The sequence below is a fragment of the Ctenopharyngodon idella genome, chromosome 9 (assembly GCF_019924925.1).
Source record: "Ctenopharyngodon idella isolate HZGC_01 chromosome 9, HZGC01, whole genome shotgun sequence".
Taxonomy (NCBI): domain Eukaryota; kingdom Metazoa; phylum Chordata; class Actinopteri; order Cypriniformes; family Xenocyprididae; genus Ctenopharyngodon; species Ctenopharyngodon idella.
In genome coordinates this window covers 6,278,703-6,304,774 of record NC_067228.1, presented here as the reverse complement: position 1 = coordinate 6,304,774, position 26,072 = coordinate 6,278,703, and the positions used below count along the sequence as shown (strand labels likewise).

Sequence of the window (26,072 nt, the reverse complement as noted above, 5' to 3'; positions counted from 1 at the left end):
CCATAATCGAGCAGCCATAGACGAAAGTTTGTGTGTGTGTGTGTGTGTGTGTGTGTGTGTGTGTGTGTATATATAATTATATGATAGATAATATCAAATGAAATAGTGAAATGCTTGTGAAGAGACACTCAGAACATGCAGACTTCATATTTAATTGGCAGTCATTTTGCACTTTATTAATCACAGACACTTAATCATATTGTGGTTTGATTAAGTGTACAGCCCTACTTTTGATTTATTCATCCAAAATTTGCCAAAATCCATGACATTCGTGTTGTACTGTAAATTCCATTTTTATGACTGGATTCCATGATTCCACATCGCAGAAATCATAGAGCCCAACAGCATTGCAAATGGCCAAAGATGAGGAAAAATAGGAGATGGTCCTCACTGCAGAACACGAGGTCCTTTACATATCCCTAAACCTACCCGTCTCCGCCCCCTGGATCTAAACCTACCCATCTCCACCCCATGGATCTGGATCCATCTCCTCCCACTTTACATATCCCTTAACCTACCCGTCCACCCCCTGGATCTCGTGTATTCTGCAGTGAGGGGCTACTGTAGTGCCCTTCTTATCTCCTCAGAGCTGCACCATAATGCCTGTTTGCTTTGAGCTTTGTAATGTGTCCTTGAAGGACGTCTCTCTGGTGTGGCGGCCGACGGACCGCTCGTCTCTCGGTGGGAGGTTTGTGTCAGACTGCAGTCTGAGGGGATTTAGCTATTCTAAGCCTTCTCAACAATTGTGTTTCTGACATGAGCGTGCTTTAGTTTACAGGGATGGCGGAGAGCGTGGCTTTAATCCAGCCCAATACAGTGTGTCTTTTCTGCTGACGTCTCCAGTCTTGCGAGCAGCTGCGGACCCCGAGACCTCTTCCGCAGATTTTCTTCTTTGTGCGCTGAGCTGTGCATAATTATTTCAAAGCAAGCCAGTTTATTTGCCTTTTTGCCACGGTTGGAGACATTTGTGGTCATTTTCTACCCCTCGCGCTCGCTCTGGTCGACCCGAGGGCCTGCGCGTTCATACCGTTTATCTGAGTGATGCGGTTAGCGATTGGGGAAACAGCCACACTGGCGGCTTAGATGCTGTCTGTTTGTTCAAGCTTCTGCTAAGACTCTCTGTCTTTGTCTCCCTGTAAGAAATCACACGTTGAAACGCTGCACCCGCTGGGCTGCCGAGTGGACTCCCCCGATCTGCTTGCACACAGATCAATGGCGATTCGGTCTTGTGCAAAGATCTCACTGCTCCGTAATAGTAGAAATGGGCCGCCTGCTGCTGGTGGGTGTTTATTTATGATGGGTGGCTGGAAATTGGATCGACATGCTCTAACAAATGAGCAGTATCTGTTTTGCTGATGCAAGGAAATCGCCAGTCACTTTAAAGCAAAATATCTTGCAGCATATTTACCACAGACATATTTTCTTCCTGTGTAGGGCTAAACAATATGGTTAAATTATGTTGTGATTTTGACACAATGCGATTTGAAAGGTGATTTAAAGGCCTCTCACGAGTTTTTAAAAGTTTAATATCATTTTTTTTTTTTTTTTTTTTTTTCAGTTCAAATAACCGCAATCACTAATCACAACAGGCCTTCATTTATGAACTACACAATTGGTCAATTTCTGGCTAATGTAAAAGGCACACAAAATTGACCAATGAGACTGCCGTTTGCTCACAGTAACAAAGTTGTGTTCCTTTTGAAATGTTGGTTTTTGAAATCGAATTGAACCAAGGAGAGAATGCAACATAGCACTCTCTAAGGGTGTCACAAAAAAGAACCAGTCTCAAACCTATTTCAGTTGATACAAAAGTGAACTGAGTGAAAATCCAAATTTCTTTGCGTTCACATTTGTACTAGGACTTAAAAATGGATTCTCTCTTTTTGGTCTACTTCAGTTGTGATAGGGTCTCAGTCCACTTTTCACTTCCAAATTACTTGCACATAAAGTTTCGTTTTGAGTTAAATTCTTACAGAAGTGAAACTTAAAAACAATCACCCTGTTACTTTAAGACTTGTTGTTGTTGTTGTTGTTGTTTATAAAGCTAATTTACAAGTCTAATTTAAAGGCCTCTGATTGGCCACAGCATTCATGTCTCTCACTGATGACAATGCTCAACTGCTGCAAAAAGAAAAGTTTGATGCAATGTGAGTAGACCAGAATGGAATGCTGTAATTAAACCTTTTAGCCATAATCATAATCTCGATAATTTATTCGATTAATTGTGCGGCCCTATAAACCATAAATATTCTGCATTACTGCCTAGTGATTATCCACCGTGGTGTCCCAAATAGCTTTAATTAAACAACCTGCATGGAATTAAGATCATAACTCAATGTGACTAGTGCAAAATAAAGAACTAATTCTGAACCGCAACCTCTAATTAAATGACAAAAATATTTATTTGTTGTATATGTCTCTGTGTTTTATTGTGCTTGGATTGTCACTGCAGTTGCTGTTGTTATTTCCATTAATCACGTAAGTCCTCTGTGTTTGTGATCCAGAAAGAGAGGGAGTCCACTTTTTTTATTTATTTTTTTTTGTAGAAATTACATTGGTGTGCTGCCGATTGCATGATGATTACTTTGAAAGGATGTGGTTGGCTTGTTCTTAGCCTGATGATTTTATTGCTGAGGGTTATGGGAAACCGTGTTAGCCAGGAGCTCAGGACTGCGTCAGCACAGTTCTTGAAGGATTTCTGAAAGGTCTGTCAGCTAAATATAGGGCGCCGTAGCGCAGAATGCCACTGGGATTCCTATTTTGAGAATATTTTGGGAATCCTATTTTGTCTGCTCACAGAACCTAGAACATCTCAAACGAGAAATTATCATGGCACTGCGTGACTGGAGGTTGTCATTCCTACTGCAGTTTTTTTTTTTTTTTACTGATGCATTCTATCATATGTAATGTCATTTTTGTGTGATCAGGAGATGTCCATCTGATATGCAGAAAACCAACTGCATATTTGAATGTTTCATTATTTTTCATATTTGAATATTTCATTATTTACATGGCAATTTATTATTTTTCAATTTAAAAAATAACTTCTGACTAGTGTTGTCAAAAGTACTGAACACGATACCAAGTCGGTACTGAAATTTAAAAAATGTGACGCTTTGAGCCCTTTTGAGCGGATTCGTAAACACCTCTGATTGGCCATTGTGTTCACCTGCTCAATAGATATGTCTGTGATTGGCTACAATGATCAACGATTCAAAAACATGTTGTAAATAGACATCAATGACACTCTTCACCGAGTCTTCACTGAGGACTGGTCCACTGATAGATGCCTGTTTACAAACGCTCACACTTCCGCTTTCAAATTCAAACACTTCCGTGTGCTTTCAAACGCTCCCGTGTGTTGATCGTTGTAGCCAATCACAGACATCTGTTGAGCATGTGAACACAATGGCCAATCAGAGGTGATTATGAATCCGCTCAACAGCGTTCAAGGCATCATTTTTTTAAATTTCAGTAACGCGGTCGGTACTTTTGACAACACTACTTCTGACCATTTATGATGTAAAACATTTTTAATAAGACATTTTTAGTTATTTTAAAATTATAAAATATAGAGTAAAATGACAACTGGACGTCCAAGCAGAAGCTTCTGCCGAGCGGCAACAAGCGAGCTCTATGCAGTGTTCCTATTATAACTAATGCTTATTTACCAACGCCAGCCTGTCAGCGAGTCCTTTAGGTCTTCTGGGTGAACGTCATGTCAAGTAATTCATATTCATGAGTCAGGCTGAGTAGTTTTATAACGTGTCCTCCAGCTTTTCAGATGGTCCAGCTCTCCTGCTTTGGACGACTCTCAAGTACCCACTTCGGTGCAAAAGAGGAATGTTCTAGTGACCCTGATGAAGTGAGGGCTGCAAAAATGTTATACGTTTGCCCGGAGCATGACACATTTTGTCACCATCTTGAAGATGTCCCGAGATCTCCTGAAGTGGAATGGATTTCGTGTTGGCTGACACCCTTGAACCAAAGACTCATTGGACTGTGGTGCCAAGGGGGGCTCTTTCAGAGGGGCCCTTTCTCACTAAAGACTGGAGGCCAGACAATCTCAGGGTGCCCTTTTATTCCGTATCCAAACAAACCAGATGCAGTCTTCTGCCATTTTTTTGATATTTGGCTGCTGGAGAACCAGAATGAGCATCATCCAAATAGATGGCTGATTTGGGCCTGCCGCTTCCAAAAGCAATTAAAGAGTTGGCGTAATAACAGACCCCCCTTCCCGCCTGGAAGGCTGAGGCTGTCAGATCAAATCGCAATGAATGCATAATTGCGAATTTAAATACCATTTGCAGTAGACAGCAAGCTAAAATTATCCCATTTGTCCCATGAATTTTTCCATTTATTCATTCTGTACTCAAGTATACAGCCTAGAGGTGTGGTAAAGCCTCGTCATGCATGCAGTATGGTTAAATTTGGGCTGACATCTGTGTTCGTCACTGTTCTTTCTGTGCATGGAGTTCAGTCACACCCGGACCCCTTCTGCCAATGTTCTCAGTCTTTTTGCGGTGTGTCACGCCACGGGAGCTCAAGTCCTATGCTCGCTTGATACATGTTGCTTGGCTGAGACAAAATCAAATCAACAAGATTGTTTTCCGCTTAGTTGTTCGGCTGAATAATGAATTATTCGCTGTGGCTAACTCATGGAAAAGGTTGCTGCCTTTGTTGTATAAAACTACGAACAGTGGTTTTTGTTGTGACTGGGAAACAGAAAGGTCATTGGGCTAACAAAATGTAGCATTACTGTACAAAACTGTACCCCATTACTGTACAAAACTGTATATATATATATATATATATATAAAATTGCATATATACAGTGCTCAGTGTAATTGAGTACACCCCCTTTGAAAAGTAACGTTTTAAACAATATTTCAATGAACACAAAAACAATTTCCAAAATGTTGACAAGACTAAGTTTATTATAACATCTGTTTAACTTATAACATGAAAGTAAGGTTAATAATATAACTTAATTACACATTTTTCAGTTTTACTCAAATTAGGGTGATGCAAAAATGAGTACACCCCACAACAAAAACTACTACATCTAGTACTTTGTATGGCCTCCATGATTTTTAATGACAGCACCAAGTCTTCTAGTAAAGCTTTGCTGATCTTCTTGTAGCCTTCACCTTTCTGGTGTAAAGAAATGATTTTCTTTCTCAGGTGACATTTCTCTTCCATGTGGTGCCATTGCTGACAGCATGAAATGGGAAGGGGTTTTAACACCCTTTTATAGTCTACTGTCTGCTGGACACCTGTGTAATGAATAATTAGACTCACCTGTGGTTGAATTCTTATTAAATTAGACATTTGTAGTCTAAAATTTAGCTTTGCTCTAGAGACTTTCAGTGGGGTGTACTCATTTTTGCATCACCCTAATTTGAGTAAAACTGAATTTTGTTCTCTAAGTTATATTATTAACCTTACTTTCATGTTATAAGTTAAACAGATGTTATATTAAACTTAGTCTTGTCAACAATTTGGAAATGTTTTTGTGTTCATTGAGATTGTTTAAAATGTTACTTTTCAAAGGGGGTGTACTCATTTACGCTGAGCACTGTATATACATATGTATTATATGTGTGTATATATACGTGTGTGCATTTGTTTGATTTCAGTGACATTTTCATAAATTTAAGGATTTATTCCATTAAAATTCATTTAAATTCAATTTATCACTCTTAGAATTTTTTCTCAACAACAGTGCATAAGTGTTATTTTCTCAATTACAATCATGTACAAACATGTTGCTCATATTGTAGCAGAGTTTGTGCTGAATACAGTGTAATCAGACTTTATCCATTAATATGTTTATAATCAACTGAAAAAAGCATACATGTCAGGGCATGTCAAAACTTCTCCAGGGCCCAAAACCCCCTCAGACCCCAGAGGGTTAAATTTTGTATTACTATGTAACCGCATTGCATTGATCCTGATCTCTAGATATCTGCACTGATGTCAGCCTTTAAAAACCACTGTAGTAAACTTTGCTTCCAGTGTGAATAGCCTGAAGCTATCCGCAGACCGCTTCCCGGGTAAAATATTGTCTCGTAGGATCTGCTAGGAATGAAACCGCTTAATTTTGACAGAGCTAAAGTGCTGTGTCTGAGAAAACAAAAACTGTTTATCCAATATGGACTCTCTTCTTTGCTCACTCTTTTCTCACATGCTCTCTCATCCAGTGAAATGAATATTAGTGTTCCTCTCCATTCTGTTGGGTTTTGTGGCTTTCCAGAAATCTATTGCTCAGAGTGGTTTCTATCCGTGTGTGTGTGTGTTTGTGTTAGGGTACAAGCGAGTGTGTAAGTGCTGTCAGGTTCCTCTGCAGGTCTCGGCACTTTCTGTAATTCATGGCCAGGGTCTTGTGATGAAGGAGAGACACTTGACAGAAAGGCTTTCCCTGCGACCCTAAATCACAAGCTCATATGAATAAAGGCCTGTACGTATGCACACACACTTACACACACTTGGAGCCTCAGTCTCTCTAACAGGCAAGGGATTATGGGTGTAAAGACACTGGAGAAGCTGTAAAAATCAGCTGTTGAGGGGGAGTGGAAGCCTTCGTCTAATTCCCTGTAGGGTTTTAGAGATTGTAAAAGCGTGTTCGTTGCTGACAGAGTATAGACAGACCCATATCATACAAATCATACAACTGGTATATGTAATGTGTTTTTTTTATATATATATATATATATATATATATTATAAAATATTAACGACTTTTTTGTTTTAAAAGAAATCTCATTCTTACCAAGGCTGAATTTATTTTATATTTATTTATTATTAAAATTTGTCTTCAGTGTCACATGATCCTTCAGAAATCATTCTAATATGCTAAATTTTGATGCTCAAACTTTTCTTATTTTTATCAATGTTAAAAACAGATTTTTATGGAAACATGATGCAGCTTTTCATGATTTTTTTTTTTTTTAATGAATAGGAAGTGTAAAAGGACAGCATTTATTTAAAATAGAAATAAAACTTTTGAGAGTTTAAGTGCTGTCCATCCGCACTAAACATACACATATTTTTTGCTGATTAATAATGTTATTTGGCCATTTTTATTGGTTGATAAATGTACCCAAGGGAACACTACTAACCTTTTCAACCATTTTTTTCTTAAATATTTTGTTTGATTTGAAAGCGCATTACAGATGTGTGTTGCAAGCACATTTTGACATGTTGACTTCAATGTCCTTGGGCCAGCAGCATTTACAAACAGGCACAAATCTTGTGTTTTGAAGGGCCACTCTTTCTTTTACTGCAGTTCCAGCACTGCAGAATCATTTAATCTTTCAGCTGGCTCGGCTGATGTATGGCTGCCTCAAACCTAATATTTTCTTTGCTTAAGGTCATTGAGAGACTTTAATAATTAATGCTTGTACTTGTAAAAATATTTTTTCACCCCCCTCAAGAGCATGTGAAGAGCAGCATGTGGTGATGACTTTCAATTATGAGCTGCCTTCTTCAGGCAAATGTCTTCGGGCTCGGACAGACTTTCTTCGAAACCCCTTTGGAGTTGATGTGTCAGAGATGAAGTGGGCGTTGGTTAATTAGTCAGCCAATGAGCTGAGACGCTGGAGTGAGTGTCATTTTGAGAGGCAGCTCTTTCAGGGGACCGTAGCGACTGTGAGCTGCTGTCAGTTGCACTGATGCTGATAGTTGTGATTGATAGTTTGGTCAGAGTTATTTGTCAGCCTCCATCCCTAGATGTGACATTTTGGTATTTGGTTCTTCTAATGCTGTTGAAGCATGAAGATAAGTGGGCTTCATTCTTTGCCTGCTGTTGGACTGATGCTCTTTTCAGTAAACCAATTTAATATGCATGAATTGTGATTTGCAAACTGTTTGACTTTCCTAATCTGACACATTTTGGAGTCATTCCCCCTGTCTTGTGTATTTTGTAGTTTAGTTTAGTTTAGTAGGGACTGCAACGATTTTCTCGGCTGGTAGGGACTGCAACGAGTTTCCTCCTGTGTTGGTGACATCACAAACCCCAAAATTTACATAAACCCTGCCTCGGGAACATGAAACAAAGGGGGTGAGGCCATGTTGGGCTGCTTTAGAGAAGAGGAAGAATTATTGTAGTAGAGTGTTGTTGTCATGCCATCATTTTATGCCGGACTGCTTCAAAAACGAGGGTCAATTCAATGCTGGATTTGCACAAAAAATTAACTTGACGGCACATGCTAGTTGATGAGTTGAATCAACTCCACAGCAACTACAAAAATTTATCCACTAACCATTCAGAAATGTCCAGATGCATTCTGAAAGTTGTAACTACTCTCCATCAGTCTCTCCATCAGTGTCTGACTGACAGTGTTTGGTTTGATCTTCTGCTGTCAGAAGATGTGAAAGATGAAACCAGTAGCGTACATTTGAGTGTTTGTTATCTCCTATTGATTAGTTTGTGGCTGAGAGCTGTGGAGAGAGGCATGTTTTCTGCACTATGCTGAATGGATGTTGACGTGCCTTGAGGGAAAACTAGCTGTTGAGCGTTGGCTGATTGCTCACAATATGCACATTTTCTAATTGATATTAATTGATTTAATGATCTATGTGTTTACGCTCAGGGTTTTCCCTGTCCCACTTTTGATTTAGACTTTTGATTTGGGTGTCATCATTTCAACTAAACAGTCTTTGTTGCCATTTTTTAATTCAAAAAGCTAAAAGTAGAGTAAAGACCAATTCACACTGAACCGACAGATGCCGACCAATGCGGACAGTCACTAGGTTACAGTACATCACTTCTCAGACAATTTAAGACCCGACATACGCCGATTCAAGATGTTCAAGCGGCAACAGACGGTGACCGGTGTAACACACTGAACTGAAAAAAACTGAATTGAAACTGAACCCAAAAACCCAGCAAAATGTTCATTGCCGTTGGTCGCCTTCTGTCAGTGCGATGTGAATTGGCCTAAATATTTCACTAAATACACACAAGAATTACATTTTTCTCTTTATAATTGCCAATTTAAAAATGCTTAGCAACAAACAACAAACCCCTTTTTTTTTTGGGATATATTAGGCAGGAAGTGAACATTTTGTCCTCAAAGTTGATGTGTTAGAACTAGAAGCAGGAAAAATGGGCAAGCGTAAGGATTTGGGCGAGTTTGACAAGGGCCAAATTGTGATGGCTAAACGACAATGTCAGAACATCTTTAAAACTGCAGCTCTTGTGGGGTGTTCCCGGTCTGCAGTATCTATCAGAAGTGACCCAAGGAAGGAACAGAGGTGAACCGGTGACAGGGTCATGGGCGGCCAAGGCTCATTGATGCACGTGGGGAGCAAAGGCTGGCCCGTGTGGTCCGATCCAACAGACGAGCTACTGTAGCTCAAATTGCTCAAGAAGTTAATGCTGGTTCAGCGTCTCGTGCATGACACAACCTTATAAACTCGGTGCTCAAGATAAAAGTTCAACTTTTAAAAGGCCCGTTGAGGCATTTGTGCCTTTGCTTATTTGGACATCTGACTGCTAAGTAGGGCTTGTGTTTTTCAGCAATAGTGTGCACCCTTACTTTACTGAGAAAAAGGTCAGGGAAAAATCTGTAGATGGAAAATCTCCACACAAGTGCCTTTTTGTTATGTACAGAGACACTTTCAAAGTCTAAACTGACTTTGTCAAACAGTTTTTTTTTTTTTTTTTTATCTGCATGTTGCTTTGCACTTTTTGTTTACAAAGGTTTATTTATTATTTATTCAAGTTTAATTTTAGAATATTAAATTTTTTGACATTTCAATTCCAGTGTCTAAATATTCTTAGAATTAAAAGTTATTTGAAAGTACTTGCATTGTTATGCTGTTAAATTGTCATTGAATAATCAGTGGCATAAAATGGTCTTAAAATGACAATATCGTTTATCGCAATTACAGTATTTTTGGGACAACATATCGCCCAACAAAAAGTAGTTATCGTGACAGGCCTAGTGCTGTCAATGCTTTTCTCACACTTTCTGTCAGCATATTTCTCAGTCTGTCTATGTCTCTATTTTTGTGTTGTTTCATTGTTTGCCAGTCTTCTGGGAAGTTTTTGTTCTTTTGATTTAAAAAGCAACGAATGGCCACTGTCACTTCATCAGAGAGAAGGGCACCACCAGGGGAAATGAACAAAAAATCTCCAATTCTTTGCTGGTCAGCAGATTGAAAGTGAAAGGAGTTTGTGTGTTGGTTGCAAAAGTTTCAGAAGTTTAGCTGAGTACTGAACCATTTAGACTTAAAATTGGTTTAGCTGTCAAGTGTGGTCCATTTCTAATTTGGAGTTTAGTTGTGAATAATTAGAATTTTTCTTTTGGAATAAAAGCTTTTATATACAGTAGGGGTGACCCTGAGTAGTCGATGCTTCGATAGGAGGAGCCTGATTCGACTACCAATCTCACAGTCGAATCTTCGCAGAGGTGTTATGAGATGAGATATGGGGGTGCTCAATATCTGATTTTACATAGACATACTGGTTCTCTCCCAATAGGTAGCCTATTATGATAATGCTGTAAATAAAAATGTGAAAGGAAAGAAGCTTTTAATGTGTGAGAATAAATCCAACCACCCCTGTGACAGATTTAAGTTTCACTTCCATGATCCGTGACCGACAGAGGGCATCTTGGCGGCAGGGATTAAATCTTTAACCATGTCTGGGATAAGAAAATCTAAAGTGTAGCCTAGAATTGGATGCACTTTGAAATGGTAAAAGTTGCAAAAATCCAAAAAACGTAAGATGCAAGTTGTGCCAACAGCTCATGTCCTACCACTCAACAATGACAAACACTGCGGCGCGCTTCTGCTGGCCAATGAGCCGACTAGCGCACTGTTTGAAAAGACTCAAACAGACACAGGCAGGTCGCGTGAAAGACTGGATTTTTTTTTTTTTTTTTTTTTTTGTGTGAAAGAAAATAAAACTTACTTCATTTTCCGCGTCCCGCTCCATCTGTTTCAAAAAAAAGTCAATTAAGGTTATCAATAAAGAAATATTATGGGTTCACCAAAGTTTAGCTCCATCAACAATAGAAAGCTACTAAAGACATATTTAAAACAGTTCATGTGACTACAGTGGTTCAACCTTAATGTTATGAAGTGACGAGAATACTTTGTGCGCCAAAAAAAACAAAATAATGACTTTATTCAACAATATCTAGTGATGGGTGATTTCAAAACACTGCTTCATGAAGCTTCGAAGCTTTACAAATCTTTTGTTTCAAATCAGTGGTGTATCAAAGTCATGCCCCCCCATGGGTGAACCATTGAAATTTCGAAACACTTATGACGTAACAAAGCCTTGTTTACTGAAATCACGTGACTTTGGCAGTTTGATACACACTTTAGTACCTTTTAGGGCATTTGAATGTGTTAACTGTCTTCCTGTCAATGCAGGCCTCACTGAGCCATTGGATTTTATCAAAAATATCGTAATTTGTGTTTCAAAGATGAACAAAGGTCTTACAGGTGTGGAATGACATGAGGGTGAGTGAGTAATTGACAGAATTTTCATTTTTGGGTGAACTAACCCTTTAAGTGTTGTACACTGCCGTCTATGTCATGTTATCAGTCACTGAATCAAAATATTAACGTGTATAATAAATTATAATGTGAACTCTGGCTCTGCTCTGATGAGGGATTGCATACTGTGTGAATAAACCTCAGCGTTTCCTCAAGGTCACGTCAGTCTCTCAGTGAGGAAGGTGTCTTGAGGTAATGAAGGATGAAAGAGAGTTTCAGGCCTGTCACTTGCCCTGTTGAACCGCAGCTTCATTGCCGCTACATCTTATTTGTTGATCTTGTGGCATGCTTTTCTATGCCTTGTAAACTTAAGGCTGGCCCACACTAAAAAATTTTTAAAATCTTATCAGATTTTCAAAATGTGAGAGACCACAAACATAATGATAAAATGATTAGATTTAAGTTTTGTTCCTGTAGTGTGCAGTTCTGCGATGTGACCAAGACAACACACCCCACACTAACAGATTCCATTCACGAACAACCAGAGACTACAAGCCCAATGGGGCCAGCAGAAAAAAAATAAAAAATAAAAAATTCCTTACTGCCCTGTCATCTTTATCTTCTCTTCCACCTCTTCTCCTCTCCCTCTCTCGCACACTCTCATCACTTTCTCATTCAGCTTTTTTCCCTCTTCTGTCCATATGAAGTGCATTTATCCTCTGGGATTGGGGGAGGAAAGCTGTCACAGGGTGAAATGCTTGGGCAAATGCAGCGTTCCATATCAGGAAAGGCGCAACTCCAGGCATAAGTGTGTGTGGCTTCTGAAGCCAACGATATGTCACCCACTTATGCCACTTATGTCATTTCGATAGGTTAAAACGCTACTACTCTATAATTAATCCTGAATTAAATTCATATGTGTTTATTCAAGCGAATCAGCTTGGCATGCGAATCCAGAAATGCAAAGTGCAAATGTTTCCAAAGAACAATCAGGCTTTTGTGTTCTTTGGCCTGAATTTTTTGGGACTTTGCATTAGCTATTTCTGCTGCGGCGCTGGAAGAGAGCAGTCAGTCAATATTTAATTTCATGTTTTATTGAGATCAATACAACATATTGACATCTCTGAGAGATTTTGCTATTGAATGGCTCACAGGTGGAGGCTCAATAGACGCTCCGTGCCGTTTGAAGGAGAGCGCGATGAACTGGACCCAAAGTCGTTTAATAAACCGTCTTTCATCTGGCTTTACTTTAGTATGACTAGGGATGGTTTTCACTCGGCCAAGTCGATGAAATTAAATTCTGCCATCGTGGACTGATAAAGTAAAGCAATAAGCCATGAGAGCTGTGGTAAAAAGACCGTAACGCATGGCCTCGAGTGGCTCATTGCTGTTGCCGCAGTTTTATAAAAGCACTGTAATCAAAGATGCTGATGTTCAATGAATACTTACTATAATAAATGGAATAAACAATTCTTATGAAAAGTGTATGTGTGTGTGTGTATATATATATATATATATATATATATATATATATGTGTGTGTATATGTGTGTGTATATGTGTATATGTATGTATATGTGTATATGTATGTATATGTGTATATGTATATATATGTGTATATGTATGTATATGTATATATATGTATGTGTGTGTGTGTGTGTGTGTATATATATATATATATATATATATATATATATATATATATATATATATATATATATATATATATATATATATATAGAAATCATTCTAATATGCTGATTTGCTGCTCAGGAAACATTTCTTATTGTCAATGTTTTAAACAGTTGTGCTGCTTTATATTTTTGTGTAACTGTGATACATTTTTTTTCAGGGTTCTTTGATGAAAAAGAACTTTGATCAAAAGAACTGCGTTTATTTTAAACAAATGTTTTGTAACATTAAAAAAAATTATTTTCTGTTACTTTTGATCAATTTAATGCATCCTTGCTGAATAAAAGCATTAATAATAATAGAAAAAACTTACTAAACCCAAACTTTTGATTTTTAATTTATTTTAAACAAAGTATTTGACTGATATTAACACTGTACTATTTTGTATAAATGTATTAAAACACTAATATTTGGATATACAGTACTGTATAAAAGTCAGGCACGTCGGTATTTTCATCCCCAACAAGCCAGTTATTTATATTTTTTGCTATAGTGTGTATGTAGGAGATATCATTTCACATTTCTAAACATTAATTTTGCCATTAATTTAATAATCCAGTGAGATTTTTATATGCACAAGTAGTCTGACAACAGCTGGTGCTCCACACGGAGATCTGATCTCACCATCATCAAATCTGTCTGTGATTACATGAACAAACAGATGAAAAAGAGACAGACTAAATCTAGAAGAACTGTGGCCGTGTCTCCAAGATGCTTAAAGAAACCAACCTGCAAAGCTACAATACTGTGAAGAGTTTTAGGCATTTGTGTAAAAATGCTGTAAAGTGAGAATGCTTTCAAAAATACTGTCATAAATAGATTTTATTTATCAATTAACTTCTGTTAACCAAATCAAATTCAGGTACACTTGTGCGTCGTTTTTCAGGTAGCTTTGAAGGATGGTTTCTTCAAGCGTCTTGGAGACACAGCCCCAGTTCTTCTGAATTTAGTTTCATCTGTTTCTTCATGTAATCACAGACGGATTTGATGATGGTGAGATCAGATCTCAGTGTGGAGCATCGGCTGTTGTCAGACTGTCACTGGATTATTACAATTAATGGCAAAATGAATGTTTGGAAATGTGAACTGATATTTCCTACTGACACACTACAGCAAAAGATATAAATAACTGGCTTAAAACCCTTTTTGGGGGTTGCAAATACTGATGTGCTTAAGACTTTTGCACAGTACTGTAGATATATATTTTGTGTATATATAAAAATAAATATAATATGTATTATAAATAACTAACAAATATACATTGATTAAAAACTAATGCCTCGTTCAGGACAGATCGGTATGATTCGGGACGGTATAAACTCTGATCCGGCTTGCGTTTCCACCGCCAACAGTACCCTTACTTGATAGGCGTGGTGTATGCCGGAAAGTAGCGATCGATGTCATTCTTGCACGAAGAAGAATGTGACACCGTAAACAACAATGGAAGACATACAGCAGATCTTGTTGTTGCTTCTTGGCATGTAGCTGTTTGTCACAAGAAGAAACGGTATTGTGTTTCAACTTTATTGAAAAAATGGCACCTCTTGTATTGTCATTCCCCGTGTAGCACACGCAAGTGTCAACCAATGACACCTGACAACCAATCAACATTCTGCAGGGAGTCTAGCTCCACCCTTTAGTACCGGACTATTGTGCTAGGTACCCCAATGGAACGGTCCCAAAAAAGTGGTACGGTATGGTTCGGAATTAGGGTACCATTCACAACTTCTGACAATGGAAACGGCAAAAATTGCGTACCATACTGAACTGTACTGTACCGTACACTTGGAAACAAGGCATAATATAGACCTATATTCCCCGTTCACTCTCTCAGATGTTTTTCAGCTATCTGGTTTGCTGTTTAGTCTCTCATAGACCAGAAGATATTTATATACATCCTCAGACACTCAAATTACTGCGAGTAAAAAAGTCGTAACGGTTGTGATGGGTTCATCAGAAGTTTAATTTTCCCAAGCTCTGTCCTCCTGACCTTAAAATAGGAGTCACGGCCTCAGTTTGTTCATTACAGTCCACAGTGGTGGAAAAGGTTGTTCCTGCCTCCATCCACCCACTTCCTTTTCTGTGCTTCACAGGGTGAGTATAGAGGCCTCCATGAGTGTCATGGCCGCCCGTCTCCGTTTGTGGGTCATTATGGAAGAAGTCGCATTTGGTAATGGCTGTCCTGCCTGACGTGTTATGGAGGGTTTCACAGACGTAATCCCTGATGGGAAATGGACGTGGATATAGTAACAGCCCGTGGTGCTCTGCATTAAGGGGCTCTCTCCTTTGCATCCTGAAGGGGGATGGGGAAAACGGAGCACTGGCCTGGTTTTTAGCAGATTGCTGGCTGCCGGCAGCATTGACGTCTTTAGCTGTGGATTGTGGCGGGATGATGGACTTTCTGGGCAAGGGGAGTGCAGGGTCTGTCTGTGTGAGCTGTCGTAGTTACCCTGGATCTTATTTCTTTCACTTAGGCATGGGAATGATCATAGTCAGCGACGTGATAACAGTGATTGATGCTTCAAAGTAGGATTGGGCAATTATATTGAATATTTGCAGTGTAAAATTAAACTACATTGTGCGTGTCATTGGACTAGTTTGGCAGTCTTTTCTTGTTTCATGGTTATGAGAACATGGTTTAAATTTAAATTAAAAATAATTATTTTTTTTTAGCTTCTGTAGTTAAAATGTCATTTCATTCAATTTATTTCAGTGGTTTGGTTCAAGCTATCTGTTTTAGTTGAAGGGATAGTTCACCCCAAAATGAAAATTCTGTCATTTACTCACCCTCAAGTTGTTCCAAACTCATATAAATTTCTTTGTTCTGCTGAATACAACGGAAGATATTTTTAAGAATGTTTGTAACCAAGCAGTAGTGGGGCACCATTGACTTCAATAGTATTTTATTTCCATACTATGGAAGTCAATGGTGCCCCACAACCGTTTGGTTACAAATGTTCTTCAAAAAATCTTCCCTTTGAAATCAGTGCAGGAAAAGTAAAATGAGTTTCCCAAAATTTGTGGACCGTCTCATTGGTGGCCAATTTTTGCTTTTTCCTGAAAACATGACCTCCATGTTGAGTGCCTGTAGACCACACAGATCTGAGCCATGTGGAATACAAGACTTTTGAGAGGATCCAGATCATCTCCATAGTCACGTCTGTTGCCTGCACTCCCAGTGCGACGGTAGATCAGCTCCAGATTACGGCGATGCTTTTCATTTATTGTAAGACGCATGAATGTGCCATGCTGGAATAGCAAATATTCCTTCAGGCACCCAGGATGCAACATAAGTGAATCGGTATGTGAGAGGGGGGCTTGTTGTTTGCAGCACTGCACACGCTATCAACACCGACAGCACACCTCTGCAATCCATTTACTACACTGGACCCAATCGATCCCGCTTCTGTGTTGGATTTTGGTTGTTCGGTGGTGAAGGCTACTAGGTTACACCCTGAATTCATCTTATCTGCTGATGTCACTGGATGGGAAAAGCTGCCTGGACAGCACGACTGCAGTAATGTCCATCATTGGGACTGCCCGAGCACACTAGCCTTAGCATTGCAGTCAAGCCCTGGTCCGGAGAATCAATGGAGTTGCAGATTGCTAATGATGGCCTCTTAATGAAAGAGATGCTTACATGTAAATGAGACCTATTTCTCATTCAGATGGTCTGCGGTAATGAGTTTGTGAGCATTTCTGTTGTGTTCAGTAACTGGTGTCAGTCTGAAAGGCCAAGACCTCATTTTTGTTTCCGAAAGGTGCGTTCACGCTGACAGTGATAAAATGGCCAAATAGGTGTTGTTATTCTATCACAGTGAAATTTACATAAAGTTAAGAAAATGTAATGACTTCTCGCCAAAATGTCAATGAATCAGCACTCTTCAACTGATGCTTGTTGCATATTAATGTGTGGGGCCATTTTAAAATAAGTATCAGTCTGATACATTAATGCTTTGCTTTAATGTGAAGTGTTTTTTTATTATTGTTAATATTAATAATAATAATAATAATGATGGTTGTTGTTGTTTATTAATAATTTCTTTTACTAATTTTAGTAGCAGTAGAAATAAGTTTCTTTCTGTCCTTTTTTTTAAATAAATGTTTATTTATTTGTTTTAATGCAGTTACAGCTGTTATGTAGACCGAACAAGCATTTTACGACATTATTATTTGATGGGTGCCTTTGTTATTGTTTAATGTTTGAAGTTTCCATAGGCTAGGCTGTTTAAATGGCTCCTTTGAAGAACACTGTATTGTGATCATTATAGATAATTCACCAGAATTGCTTGTAATGTTTTCATAATGTAACTGATCCTTAGCAATATGTAATTTGCAGCCACTATGAAAGGAGGGATTAAGACTGACTGCCTGTCTTGGTAGGGTTCATTCTGAATGCCACGCTTAACGTAATTGCACGTTATCGCGCAAAAGAACCATAGAAGAACCTCCTCTTTCTCTGCCATCTTTTTTTTTTTTTTTCCTTAAAGAGCGTAATCCGTCATATTCAAACAAAACGCCAGTGTTTCATTTCGGTCGTTTCCATTTCACAGTTGGATGATTGCTGGCCTGTTGTCTGCAAATGGCAAGCCTTTCTGAATGAGACACTGGCTAATCACTTTTTCAGTACAACTGATGTCGAGAGTCCAGGACAGGGAGCTGACTGACTTTATTATATCTTAGTGTGATGGCTGGATGGTTATTTATTTGTTTTTATTTTTATTTGTTTTATTTATTAATTGTAGGTTTTGTTAGTTTGTACTATATTTCAGGTAAATAAATAAATGTTTCTAGCCTAGGGTGGAGCTTAAAGGAATAAGCCTAGTTCACCCAAAAATGAAAATTATCCCATAATTTACTCACCTTCAAGCCACCCTAGGTGTATAGATGGGTGACCTCTGACCCGACGTAGCTCCTCTTATATCAAAATCCTGACATTTTTCTTTAAAACTTCTCATTTTAAGACTTCTCGATCAGTGTTTTGTTTTGCTCTGTACTCATTCGAGAGTCGAGTTCCGGTGGAAGGGTGACCTCTGACCCGACGTGGGATGTAGAACATATAACGTAGGCATAGCATAAGCTTAGCTGAGGATTGATGTAGTGTTGTCAAAAGTACCTGCTTCGGTGCCAAGTCGGTACTGAAATTTTAAAAACGACGAGACCAGCATTTTTCCCTCAGCATTTTGCGCGCTGTTGTGCGGATTCTTAAACACCTCTGATTGGCCATTGTGTTCACTCATTCATCAGATATGTCTTTAATTGGCTACAATGATCAACACTTCAAAAACGTTGTAAATAGACATCTTTGACGCTCTTCACCGAGCGCTTACGGGAGCATTTGTAAGCAGGCATCTATCAGCGGATCACTAATATTTCCGCTGATAGACGCCGATAGTTTTAAATATGGATATTTCTTACAAAACCCCATCACTTTGCTTCAGAAGGCACTTATTTACCCCCTGGAGCCGTATGCTTATACTTTAAGTATACGTATGCGTATACTTTTATGATGGACGGATGCGCTTTTTGGAGCTTCCAAAACTTGTACACTATTTATCGCCATTACCTAACTGGGAAGAGCCAGGATATTATTTAATATAACTCCAGTTGTGTTCGGTGGAAAGAAGAAAGTCATATATACACCTAGGATGGCTTGAGGGTGAGTAAATTATGGGAAAGTTAAATTTTTGGGTGAACTATTCCTTTAAGTAGCTTTCAGCCACAATGCAACACAATCGCCTTCCATCTGGAAGCACCTCAGTTTAGGTTTTCTGCATTCATAAATAAACATCACTTTCACACCACTGATTGTCTCAACATGACAATCCGATCCAAATCTCACTACTCCCATTCTATGGGAAGTCCTCATACCTACATATTTTAGCATGCTTCTTTTTAATCAATCCCTTCAGGTCCCTTTAATGACATTGTCTAGTTAAATCAGATTGATGTTTACTTCAATGTGAAACTTGTCATATCTTTTTTTCAAGACCGCCCATCCCCGATGGTACGTTATCGCTCCCCCTGCTGATTAATGGTTTCAAACTTTTAGTCTGAGCCAATTTGGGTAACGGAGCTGTTACTTGAACCTCCCAAAAATAGAGACCGCATGGAGCGAGATGAATTTTAATCAAGCCCATGCTCAATTATATGCCACGAACGGCCGCCTCGGCATGAATATAAAATTGCCCTCAGACCTGTAGTTCATCTACTACAACAATCAAAATTGATCTTCCTCATTACTGAAGGTTCAGGCACAGATCAAAGGCTTGATGCTTCTCGAACGGTCATCAACGCTCATTGAATCCGGAGCCATTGTCCCTGCAGCCATGATGTCATCGATTCTCAATTCCATCAGGGAGAAAAAAAGACCAATCCATTAGCGGCATGCAGAGGGGCCGTCTCCGTCTGACTGAAATGTAGTTTTGACAGAGCGAGATCCTGTCAGATTTCCCCTTGCCACTGTGGCAGCCCAACTGAAACGGTCCCCCTGGCCCCGGGCCTGCTGCTCAGGGAAAATTGAGTGCACTCCTGCAGAATTCAATATGACATGCTGGAAATAATGGGCTCCTGTCGCACAGATATCCATCAAGACAGACCATGGACCCTTGTAGACATTCAGCTGCAATAAATAATAAATCATGTTTGGACGATATTAATAAGGTCGCTTGAGAGATGGCCATTGATTTGGTGACTGCACAGTTTTCTAGCAGGAGTAGTGCTGACGTGTTTGAGGGATGCTACGGAAAAAATATCAGATTTTCTTTCAGGTCTTATGCCTGGATTCAGACTACACGATATCATTCAGATTTTGGCACAATCTGTTTGACGTAGGGTGTTGTGGGCGTCGGGATGCAAGAATCGATCGTTTTATCTCGTATAGTGTGTCATAGTGGACGACACCCAGCACCTTGTCTGTAATGCTTCACAATGTCCTGATAGAAAGACTGTTTAATTTTTTTTCTCTACTCCATAACTGGCTCCATCACATCTGTGACGTTGACCAATAGGAGCACAGAAACTCTTCCGTACACGGCTTTCAAACATGGCAAAACGAAAGAGAGACGATGGTATTGGTGCTACTAAGTGGAATTATGCAGGTTTGTTTAGCTATACTCCTGCCTTTATGATGTTTCCTCGAGGGACTACCACGGCAGAGTGGGGAAGCAACTAGTCTTGCTGCAATAGTTGGTGTTACTGGTGTTCAGCCACAACACCGTTACATCACTTGCCCACAGCGGCACCGCACCTCCCCCCCACCGTTGTTTAGATTTTTTTTATTTATTTATTTTTTTTTTTATAGTAATAAAAATCATTTAGTTAATTTAGAGAACAGACACTACAATTAAAAACTGAAGGCGTCTGCTCAATTCAGCGTGAGCCGAACAAGAGTCGCAGCACAGATCAGCAGCAAGCGTCAGATTTCACCTCAATTCACCTCACTCTTGACTGACAAGACGATGGCGTAAGATTTGGTTTTAAAGCGAAATGTAAAAGCACCTATTTAAACGAGTTTGTCATTGTACTGTTATGTATTTCATTAGGAATAATAATGAACTCACCATTCAAGCATTTGCCGCCCCAGAAATGCCCCCCCCCCCCTACTGGTATTACTGGTGTTGTTACACGTTGATTGACCGGTGGGAAAATTTCCTCACCATCTGATCCTTAGAAATGGTCTGACATGTTCCTTGTCCGTAACACAACAAGAATTTGTGAGTCAAAATTGCATAACTCAGTGACTGTCGTAACACAATCTCGTAAAGATATTGCGTAGTCTGAACCCAGCATTGAGCTTTGAAACACATGACTAGTTGTTACCTTAAAGGGTTCAAGTTTTTTCCCCCCATTTAGAGTGAATGGGGACTTGAGCTTTCAAAAAAAAAATATGCAAAAGGATTAAAAGTATTATAAAAATTGTTTGTACGATGTACATTTCAAGTCTTCTGAACCCATACAATAACATTTGTTTGAAACAGACCAAATTTTAAGCCTTTATTGACAAATCATTGAGTCAGTGAATCAGATTAGTGTGATTTGTAAACAAATCATTCAGAACTGGTTTGAGAACATAATGAAAAAGAAACAAAATAAAAATAAATTTCACTAGTTGTACATTACTGACATTTTACTTAATCTTGATTTTTTTTTTTTCTTGTAAGAAAGACATTTTGGTTTGGGTAAGTAAATTTTGGGGAGTATTTTTGGGTCGCTGTACCTTTAAACAGATTATTAGCAGATAGAGGCAAAGTAAAGTTGTTTAAATGCAAATTATCAACAGTGTGTTTACGCTTAATGAGGATGATGATGGTGATCTTTTCACAGTGCCACATGAGAGAGTGTGGTAATTGTGTGGGCTGTTTTAGTATGCAGAGGCAGCGACGCTGTGGACCTCCTTGTTTCAGGCGACTGCAGTCTGTTTCTGCTGAGTCGGCTGCTCTTCTTTGTCGGTTTAGGACTCATTAGGCCTGTAATGTCTTAATTCTGTCCTCTCTACAAAGCCGTACTGACATCCTTAATATTTTACCTCCTGAAATGCATCACACAATTGATGCCTGTTGGGTTAATAAGCTAATTGACTGACATCGACCCTTTTTTGCGTGGGTACAGTTTAATTTACTGTCGTTTTAACAATAAGGGGCTGGAAAACACGCCAGCACACTCATAGATCACATCTGGGCTTTTGGTAGCTCTTATTTCATTATTATTTCTGGGAAAGCTGAATTTTTAAAGCGACTGCAGCGCTGAGAGTGCATTTTGACTACAGGGTTATTTATATTTTCAGATATTTATTTGGTCAGGCGGGAACTAAATTACACAATCTCATGCATTCCTGTGTAACACCAGAAAATTTGCTGATTCGCTGAATGCCATTAGCAATTCATTTTTATATAAATGGACTTTGTATGTTTCCAGAAAATGGCTTTTTTTTTTTTTTTTGTTATGAAGCATGCAGAGTATTTAAGGACAAAACCACATTTTTTTTAAGCTGATGTGAATGGCAGACGCTGTGGTTTTTAGGGCAGACTGACCACATGGGTGAACAGAGTGTCAGTGCCGACCACAGTCAGTGGATCACTCTGTTACTGCGGTCAAATGTCTGAAGAGGGATGTTAACGGTAGTAACTCTGATGAAAGTGTCTGATAATCATCTATTACTGCCACATGTTACTTTAAGTGGAGTTGAGATCTATCGATCGATCTATCTAATCTTATCTTTATCGATCGAGCAAATTTAGCAAATTTAGCAAATTTAATTTTGAAAGACATCATTGTAAAGAAACTGTACAACAAATCTTGAATACAGTCAAATAATTCACTTTTTTATGTAATATTTGTGGCTGATATATTTGTGATCTTCGCAAGATCTTGTCTGTCTTCCTCTTTTTGGCACTCTATCTCTTGTTCTTTCCTCTTCATCTGTACTGTAACTGTTCCCTGAGGAATAACCTCTAACCTGATTCCCATGTGCAATCTTATCCAGATCCTGAATGAACTCTTGGCCTCCTGCCTACACATTGTTTCTTTCCTCCACCTGAACGCCCTAGAACAGGTACTGCCCATAACCTGATCCAGCCTTTGTTTTCTGCTCTCTGACTCTCAAAACACATCTATTATTCACTTGCTGACAAGTATTTCGGCAGCAATCCATGTCAGCTGCTAGACCAATTCTTTGCTTCTCTTGGTTTCAACCAGCCTAGACATTGATGTTTTCACAAAAATTTTGTGGAAAACCAAGCCATTAAGTTTAGCTTGTCTGTGTTGCATTGAGGCAGAAAATAAGACCGTCTTGCTATTCACCTTATACTTCCACACACTCTTTTTGGGACTTAGTAGTGCTGGGTGATTTAAAATATTGAAATATTAAATATTTAATTTATTTAGAATAAATCTGTTGATGATTTCTAAAAAAAGTAGCATTGTAAATATCGCAATGAGATTAATTCACTGTTAAGTTTCATAATGATTTTGGTGATCTATTTTTACACGTTTTGGCAGGAAGATAGTCAGCAGCTATCACCCTGTAGCCCAAGACTGCTTGCCTATTGAAACTAAGCAGGGTTGAGCCTGGTCAATACCTGGATGGGAGACCTCCTGGGAAAATTAGGTTGCTGCTGGAAGAGGTGTTTGTGAGGCCAGCAGGGGGTGCTCACCATGTGGTCTCTGTGGGTCCTAACACCCCACTTTAGGGATGGATACGCTATACTGTCAAAAAGCACCGTCCTTCGGATGAGACGTTATACTAAGGTCCTGACTCTGTGGTCATTAAAAATCCCAGGATGTCCTTTGAAAAAGTGTAGGGGTGTAACCCTAGCATCCTGGCCAAATTTGCCCATTGGCCTTTGTCCATCATAATGGCCTCCTAATCATCCCCATATATATAGTGATTGGCTTCATCACTCGGTCTCATCTCCACCAATAAGCAGGTGTGTGGTGTGCGTTGTGGTGGATTATGGGGATGGGGATGTATGGGGATTATTAAAAAAGCAGTGGCTGGATTTTTACCATTAAAGGCTGGTTGGTTGTGGACACACATGTGTTCAAACACCTTATAAAAGTGAATTTTGCATAATAGGTCCCCTTTAATTCAAGAAAAGCACTTTTACGTTATGTTTGTGAAACAGGGTATGTTTTCAGTCTCTATACATCTATCTTTCTCTTTCCTGAGCCGCCTAATTGAACTATGTTGTCACTCTCCTTTGGCAGGACATGCTTCCTATTTTTAGACCTCCATTTCAGGGTGGCCGTGTTGTCATCTATTTTGAAACCTCTATTGAGTTTTCTTTCCTTGGCTCTCAGGGCTGTATTTATGATAACAAAGAGGGGTAGTCACTCCTTTGACAGCCTTTCTTTATACCGCAGATGAAGGGGGTGAACCAATTTTCACTATGAACTACAGTCTGAGGCCCTTAAAATCTCCTGCCAACAAGTCCACTGCCACAACTCAACCTTGACATTTATGCAATGACATCAGTGAGAAAATTTTAAAAACACGCCCTAGTTAATGCTACTTGAAAGATGCCACCCGCTGTTTCTGTTTGTCATTTTCTAGATTTTTCTACAGTATTAATCTTTCAAGTCAACTTGACAGTTCTGTTTATATAGGTATATATGTCTTATTATTATCAATGTTGAAAACAGTTTTTGATATCTGTACATTTTCAGGATAAAGAACAGTTACAAAAGAGCAGTATTTATTTGAAATAGTTAGCTATTTAAGTCGTATTTGCCACAAACGTGAATAGTTTTTTTTTGTTTTTTTTTTAAATGGCATTTTAATGTTATAGTAAATGCAGCCTTAAGGCTGATTTCTACTTCTGTGTCGGACCTACGCCGTAGGCTCTGCACCGTAGGCTATGCGTCTGTTTTCATTTATACTTCTGTGTCATTGTCCGCGTCGATGTGCATGCAGACCACTTGTAGGCAGTGTCCGCGGTCATGTTGAGTATCAAGGCAAATGCTGATGAAGAAGCAGCTTGTCATGTATGTTGTCAGAGAAGCTTACAAATAGAAGCAGCAGAGAAGCGGCAAATAGGTAACGACTTTTGTTGCAGTTTGACTGCATGTGTCTCCTGAAACGGAGCATTTTTTCATTCCTATGGAAGTTGAAAATGCTCTTTCTTCTCCGATTGCTCCGCGACAGTTTTTTGACCTGAAGGAGGGGTTCTAGCAGACCAATCACAGCGCTTGTGGTCCGCGTAGAATTGACGCGTTGTTACATTTTTGAAGAGGTGCACGTCAGGCTACGTCGTAGCTACAGCGTACATTCGACGCAAGTATAAGTCAGCCTTTAGTGAGCATAAGAGATCTATTTCAAAAACATAAAAAAAAAAATCTTAATTCCTAACTTTTGACTGTTAGTTTATATATGGGCATGTATATACAGTTTATGTCTTTATTTTTTTGTGTGAAGAATTACTGAAGCTTATTGCAGCTTCCCCAGTTGTATGTGGAAGCGGAGGTGTTTAAGTATAAAATGTGTGACATCTGGTTTAGGGGAATTTCTCCATTTATGGTGTTCATTTCTCTCACCGAGTCCTCTCAGTTTAGATTTGCTCTTATTTGAATGGTTTAGGATCAGGGTCGGAGAGAGCAGCTTTAGCTGTGGTCTGATGTTTTATTCTCCTTTGTGTTTCAGGAAGAAGTGGAGACTCTCAGCAGGAAGATCTTGTTCAAGGCTGTGTGAGATCGGAGCACCATCCACTGCTTTATAATCTTGGGTAAGTGAATATGCAGTGAAACATGCTCAAATAGAGATTGATCACATGTAAAGAAAGAAAGGTGGAGCAATGCCGGTAGGATGTTCAAAACAAACTGTTACTTTATGCCTGTTGCTGATGTGTAGGGTTTCTCTAAGTGCTTTATCAGAACTGTAGGCACTTGTGCTAGGCGATTATATATCGAAATTGTGACCATCGCAGTGAATTTAATGCTTTGTGTTTTTGTCCATTGGCACAATCCCTCCTTGTCTTGTGACTTGCAAGTGTGAGCCTGTTTTCGTGTCTGCTGACCGCAGCAGCAAAAAAGTGTTGGTAAATTGGCAGGATTTATTTATTCCCGTGAATCTGTCTGTTTTGATAAATATAATTCATGAATCGTTGGCATCAAGTCTCATGTGGCTTTTTTCATAATTAAAGTAGACATACACACACTACCATTCAAAAGTTTGGGTTTGATAATGTTTTTGAATGAAGCCAAGGCTGCATTTGATCAAAAATACTGTAAAAACTGTAATATTGTAAAATATTATTACAATTTAAAGTGACACTTTTCTTTTTGAATACGTTTTAAGATGTAATTTATTCCTGTGATGCAACATTGAATTTTACAGAGCTGTTACTCCAGTCTTCAGTGTCACATGATCCTTCAGAAATTATTCTAATATGCCGATTTGCTGTTTAAGAAACATTTATTATCATCAGTGTT

At 38.9% G+C, this 26,072-nt stretch overlaps 1 protein-coding gene across 4 annotated transcripts in view; it reads left to right on the top strand.

The window, feature by feature from the left end:
- The window catches only part of adarb1b (adenosine deaminase RNA specific B1b), a 155,998-nt gene that overhangs the window by 23,549 nt on the left and 106,377 nt on the right, over positions 1–26,072 (top strand). For all 4 annotated transcript variants that reach the window (XM_051905047.1, XM_051905045.1, XM_051905046.1 and 1 more), the window contains exon 2: positions 25,285–25,366. The gene's annotated coding sequence lies outside the window, so the exon portion shown is untranslated. The remainder of the gene's footprint in view (positions 1–25,284; positions 25,367–26,072) is intronic.